The sequence below is a fragment of the Aptenodytes forsteri genome, unplaced genomic scaffold (genome assembly GCF_000699145.1).
Source record: "Aptenodytes forsteri isolate BGI_AS27 unplaced genomic scaffold, ASM69914v1 Scaffold888, whole genome shotgun sequence".
Classification (NCBI taxonomy): Eukaryota; Metazoa; Chordata; class Aves; order Sphenisciformes; family Spheniscidae; genus Aptenodytes; species Aptenodytes forsteri.
In genome coordinates this window covers 259,103-265,649 of record NW_008796057.1, presented here as the reverse complement: position 1 = coordinate 265,649, position 6,547 = coordinate 259,103, and positions in this window count along the sequence as shown.

The window sequence follows — 6,547 nt, the reverse complement described above, 5'->3', positions numbered from 1 at the left end:
GCGCGTCTCTGCCCCCCCGGCCCCCTCCCCCGCCGAGGCCGGGCAGGGAGACCCAGGGTGCCCCGCTCCATCCCACGTCCCTTGTGCGTCCCCTTCCCTGCGGGCCTTTAGCCCAGCACCCTGAGCCCAGCTCAGGCCCGGCACAGAGCCCTTGGGGGTTCCCCTCCATCCCGTCCCTCCTGCACAAGGGCGGGAGCAGGGCCCCTAAGGGGGGCAGGAGGTGGGCATCCAGGTATGTGCCCTGTATGTGGCATTGCTGGTCCCTAACACCCCAGGAGCGGGGCTCCTCGCTGGGAGATGTGGGGCACCTTGGGGAATGGTCAGCCAGTGGATGGCACAGCATGGCCAGGCAGGGAAGAAGGAGCTGGGTGGAGGGGAGGAAGGCTTCAGCATCCTGCCACAGAGGAGCATGTGCTTGTTCTGCTGCAAAGTTGTAGCTGGTCTGAACTGGAACTGCCTGTCACATGAGCTGATTCAGCTGCTGAGCAACCTTCAGGTCCATAGCATGGGCTGGAGGGGTGGTGGTGGTGGGTCTCGGCCCCAGAGAAAGAGGATGCAACCAGCCCTTCTCACATCGACCCTGGGGCAGGGAGTGGGCCGGGGGGGCACGTGCACCCCACCTCCAGCAGAAGGAGAACAGGCTGCACCAGACATCTCGGTTGTGCTGGGAAGGCTCCTTCCCCAGCCGGTGTCATTTGGGGTAGCTTGGGTGCAACCGGGAGAAGGTCAGCAGTTCCCAGTGCTAAGCAGCTGGTGCTTTTCTCCCAGCAGAGATTTTCAGCTTTGAACAGGAGTCCCTGACAGAGCCATGGCATAATGTGCCTGGGCTAAGGTTTCCTTGCAGCTGTGGGGAGCCTCTGAGAGCAGGGAGGAAATTTTCCTCAAGTGCTGTCCTTGGCCCATCCTGTTGGACACTACAGCATCCAAAAGAGGCTTGTCAGATCTGTCCCACACCAGTGGTTTGCATGCTTTTTATGGCTCAACCCTGGCAGAGTGCTTTAAAAAAAAAAAGAAGAAAGCTTTTAAAGCAAAGTGCCTGGATCAGGCACCTGCTGAGAGGAGCTCTCCCATCCCTCTGCCCGCAGGATCCAAGCAGAGGGCCTGCCTGGCCACAGGCAGAGCGGGGATAAATTGCCAGTGGCAGCAGGGCATGGAAAATGTAGGAGCTGGCCTACAGCTCACTGGTGTTACAATATATTTATTCCAGTAGGGATAAAGAGAGAGATGGCGAACTGGGATCTGCCTGGGGCCTTTTAAGAGGAGCTCTGTGGGGCTGGCACCCAACTGGGGTTATGTGTCCTGAGCTTGCCAGTCATTCATGCGCTCATCCCTGTGTCGTGTGCATGCAGAGACAGTGCTGGCCCACGGTGGATGTGGGCCCCTCTGGGACAGTAGGGACATTGCCCAGCAGCAGCTCTTGGGAGGGGTGCTGGGTCTGACTGGCTGCTCCTTGGCTGGAGTCAAACAGGGCAGCTGGGAGGTTTCTCTTCCCCATTTCCTCTGGCAGAGCCATGTGCAGGGAAGTGCCGTCCTGCTTTCCTCCCGTGGTGGCAGGGCATGCAAACCCTTGGTGAGTGGAAGCCATGTCATTGCTAGAAAACAAGCCGAAGTGGAGGAAGCCACTTGCCCTCTTCTCTTGAGCCCCACCACATGCCTGCATATCTTTTCCTTATCTCCCAGATGACACAGATTTACCAAAGAGGTGTGGGCTTTATTCCTACCTGTGCACCTGGTTGGCAGGGTGACCTTGGGCATGTCTCCTTATCGGCCGTGACTCAGTTCCCCAGCTGTAAAATGGGCAGCGAATGTGACCTTTGGGAGTCCGGTGGCGAAAAGGAGGGTACTTCTGCAGAGAGTGCTGAGGGTGCAGAGGCGACACTGCACTTCCCTGTGGGCAGCGGTTCCTGGCATCCAACCGGTGCCAGCTCCAGAGCAGACCACGGCCACAGTCCTCAGGGACCAGATCCTGAAATGACCAAAGGCAAAACTAGTGGTTGAAAGCCGAGCAAAACTTCTAGGCTTGACCAAAATGGAGTGGGGAGGGCTGGTTCCAACTTTTTCATCTCAAATGCGTTTTGCCATGTTCCAGTCTGTAACGGCTGCAGGGGAAAAGCCGTTTTGCAGGGCTTGTTCTGGAAGGTGGGGATGGAGCGTCTGGGCAGCTCCTCAAGGTTTCTTCTGTCAGTGTTGTGGTTTTACTGACTCTCCCTTGGAGGTGACCAGTTTCACAAACACATCTGGAAGGCTGCATCAGCCTTTCCTGGTGGGAAGATGGTGCCTCAGCAAAACTGACTGTGCTCCCTTGAAAATCTGGCCCTTCTCCATTGCAGCACTCCATGATCTGGAGTCAGTGTGAGGGCATGCAGAGCTGGTGGCATCTTCTGGCCTCCATGACTGCCTGTATCCCTCCTGTTTCTCTGTTCCCCATCCCACTGCAACCTGTTGGTGTTGCCAGGCCTTTTCCCACTGTCAGCAATGTAATCCTGTTTGGTTTAAGTGCCTTTTTTTAAAAAAAAAAACAAACAAAAAACCTGGATCATATTGCTGGAAGGCATCTTGGGTGAGGTTGCTCCCACAGTTGTGCTGGCAGACCTGAGAAGGCAGTAGCCCCCAGCAGAAGGCAGGGATGAATAACTTCTAAATGTCCACATGGCTGTTGCTCCCCAGCCTGCTGGAACAGCCCAAAAGCAACTCCCAAGCTCTTCGGTTTTTTGCTAGTTTGCTCTTTTTACACATTGCTCTGTTAAAAAGCTGTACTGAGACCATGATGCACACATCTGCTGGACAGTGGGGAGGCGAGGTTGGAGCACTAGAGAGCGGTCTACTCCCACTCTGGTTGCTGGGCCAGGACATCTCAGCACCAAGCAGTGCCCCAGCCTCCCTGCACATACCCACAGTGATTATAATGTGAGGGGTGATGACTCCTGGAGGGAGCTGGGATTTTGTTGCTTACTGTGGGCAGTGGAGCATGCCTCCCTGCCAGCCAAGAGGGCAGTCCTGGGGGATCCTGGCTCCAGGGTTCCCTCCTGCATCCAAGCTCTTGTACTTTGGGGGCCTGCTTGGCAAAGCCAGCAGCATCTGACCTTTCTCCACGTGCTCGCCAGGGAGCCCTGCTCTTTCAAGGCCACCTGATATTGAAGTCTCTTGGTTAGAGCAGTAAGGAGAGCCCAGGAACCAAACCACTGAACGTGCCCTTTGCACTACGGTGCTGCTTTCCCCAAGTGCTGCTTCAGCTTCCTGCAAACAAGCTGCCAGTTAATGTTTGATTTGCCTGGTAGTGTGCAGCCCAGCTGAGCCAGTGCAGCAGCAGGAGCAACCCTGGCAGATGACGCTGACCCTGCTGGGGGACAGGACACTAAGCCCTGGGGTCCTCGCCGAGGATTGCTCCACACTCACTGAATTCCCTGTTGGCAAACACTGCCTGGGGAGCTGGTGCCATTCCCTCCACCCTGGGATACAGGGCAGAAATCCGGGGTCTTGAGGAAAATGAAGGCAGGGAGCTAGGATGCACCTCTAACACATGGAGCTGGTGGCTCCTCTGTGCATTGCCACCTGGAGCAGGATTTGTGCATGAGGATTTGTACCCTCACCAGCCAGCTGCAAGGCACCTGTAGGGGTGCTGGGCAGGGCCACTTCAGCCCTGCCCAGCACCCAGCAGCCCTATTGCACAGCTCAGCCCCCACCCTCCTAGCCACATGTCTGCCCTAAGGCTGGCCCCAGCAGTGACCAACTCCAGGGCTGTACAGAACCGGCAGTGGCTGGTGACCACAGAGCCAGCTCTTAGCAGCACTTGCAGATATTTCCTGCGGAGCAGCACGTAAGTAGCAGGGTCTGGCCCGCCGCCAGCATGACTCGAAAGGCTCTTGAGGTCACAGGGTACGCTGGGCCAAGCTGGCCGAGAGTGTGGCAGCTGCCAGGAAAGTGCAGGGTAGGCGTTCCGGCCAGCTGGCTCACATGCATGGAGCGTGAGAGCTGCGCACGTCTCCTGTCTCTGGCTTCTGGATGCCCAACGCTGGGGCTGGAATCTGCCACCCCGTGGGTCCTGGTTCTCCTCATGAGCGGGGCATTTTCCCATCCCCATCCCCTGGTTGCCCAGCGTGGTCAGCAAAAGCCCACGCCATCCCAGTGTGGCTCTGTTCAGGGCAGAGGGAGTTGCCAGAGGACCCTGCTGGGTTCAGAGCTGCTATCACGTGACTGGTGGCCATCCCCAGGCACAGCAGCAAGTCTCTGGTGACAAGGCTTGCTCTCTGGGAGTCACCAGGGTGACACTGGTGCTGCGTCAGCGTCACGGGCTGGGTGTTTTCTCCAGCTCTCAGCAAAAAGCAAAGGTCAGGGCTGGGAGGCTCAGCTGGTGGGGGTGGTGGGGACGGCGGGGACGGTAACTCCCAGCCTCTGGAGCAGGCTGTGCTGTGTCCTGGGTCATCGGGCTATGCTGAGCCTAGAGGTTTGAAGCCAGGGATTGCACGGTGTAACACTTTCCCAAGGCATGACCAGGATAAGTGTGATATGTGCTGACTCAAACCACTTCACGGGCACTTTGGCCTTGGGCAGGGCTGGAGAAGTTCCTCGTCCTTCTCTTCTTCCTCCCACCCACTGGCTCGGCAGAGCCGGGACAGCCAGCAGAGAGCTAAGGGCCGGCTCTAGGCACCTGCACTGCTGGATCTGACCCTCTGCCCTGTGAACGGCATGGTAGCAGCGTGCCCTGCTGGGGCTGGCAAGCCAGGCTGGGGGGCTGCGAGTCGCTCTTCCTTCCACCCCACGAGTCCTTGGCTTGGGCGCTGCTCTGGGCTGGGATTCAGCCTCCTCCTCCATGTTTAAGCCATCGGCAGCTGGAGCCCATGCAGTCACCTTTTTCCTCTGAGGAGGAGGTTGGTTGGCTCTTTTAGAAGTAGTTGGCTTAACAATAGATCATGCATCTTCCCCGTTGCCACAGCATGGGCACACGGCTCCCTGCACCCTTTCCACCCCGGCCCAGCCCCACCAGTGCCCTTTCGTCGAGGCTGCGACAGTGCCCGTGCCTCAATGCTGGTCCGTCCCTCTGCCAGCGCCTCTCCTGCTGACCTGGCTAGCCCTGGCTCTGCCACCCCTGCCTTTGGCTCCCTCCCTGCTTTTGGCCATTGCACAGGGCTGGGCCTCTGCCTCAGCCTGGCAGCACTCTGGGCACATCCCTACAAAAGCTAATTTTGTTGTGGTTTAGTGCCATGGCTGCACCCCACCAGCAAATGCTCTTCACCCCAGTTGCACCCACACGAATCTCTCCACAGGCTGGCCAGATCTTGCCCCTTGGTGGCATGGGGCTGCAGCCTCTTCTCTGCTCCGGGCCGGGTGCCTGTGGTGGGTGAGAGCGAGCCAGGGTGGCAGGTTCAGGCTGCTGCTTCCCCAGCTGCTGGCACGGGGCCCTGGGGCCTGGCACTCGGTCAGGTGTTGGCAAGTCGGCTTGTGGCAGCAAGAGGTGTTGGCTCTGCCTGGCTGGGCATGGCATGCCGCATCGCTGATGCAGGACTAAAGCCAGCGAGGACCTTGCTGGGTGTCCCTGCAGGTTTGCTGGCTGTGGCTCCCAGCCTGGGTGCTGCTGGGAGGGAGGGTGCAAGCTGAAAACTGGGCAGCAAAGCTGGCAGCCTGGTGTGTAGTGGGGCAGCCAGGAGGGTTTGCTTTGCCTCATGGGCTGGTGTGGGGATTTGAGCGTGCCGACAAGGCGGGCAGGAGCTGCAGATCAAAGCTGGACTGGGTTTTGCTGGGCCAGCACTGATTTGGGAGAGGCTCAAGGGAAGTCCACTACACTGGGGGCCAAACTGGTGCATCTGTGAGCTGTGCGGATACGTTGCCCAGTGTGCCTGAGGGGTTTAACAGGACTGTGCCAGGCTTTCTCAGGCTGGGAGGTGGCAGTTCACTTTGCAGTGTCCCTGCTGCATGGCAGAGCAAGTTTGGATCCCAGGATCCCATGCACCCTCCACCTGCCCTCGTGCCAGTGCCTGCTGGAGACAAAGAACAGAGGTTTCCCCATGGCTGAAAGCCCCTGCTTGGCTTCCCAGTGCTGGCCAGCATGAACTGGCCTGTAGCTGGGTGCTGGGGCGGGGAATGGGGAGTTTCTGGCTGGCTTGGGGAGCATGTTGCCTTCAGTGCCTGGATGTGGACGTGGCTCTGCACTGTGTCAGTTGCCCATTTACGTAGAAGAGGAAGGGTTGAACTTGCAAACTGAGCAAGAGCAGTGCCTGGCCCCAGTTCTCAGGGGTGAATCCCAAACTGTTCCATTCACTCAGTGAAGCTGTCCTGGGCTTTATGCTCTGCCACAAGACAGCTATGGGCCAAGTGCTGCTGCAACACAAGTAGTGTTTGGGACTCATTGCTGCAGAAGATGGTCAGCTGTGGACTCTTGGCTTCTGCTACCTGTAACTTTTCCAAAGTTTTCTTGCCTCCTGTGTTTCCCAGGCTGGAAAACTGCAGATCAAGTCCACATCTTCAAGGGTGAAGCTCTTTTGCTGTTTTTCTTTTCTTGCTCTTACTGTCCTCTCCTCCAGCACATGGGTTTCTCCTCCCCCTATGCCCC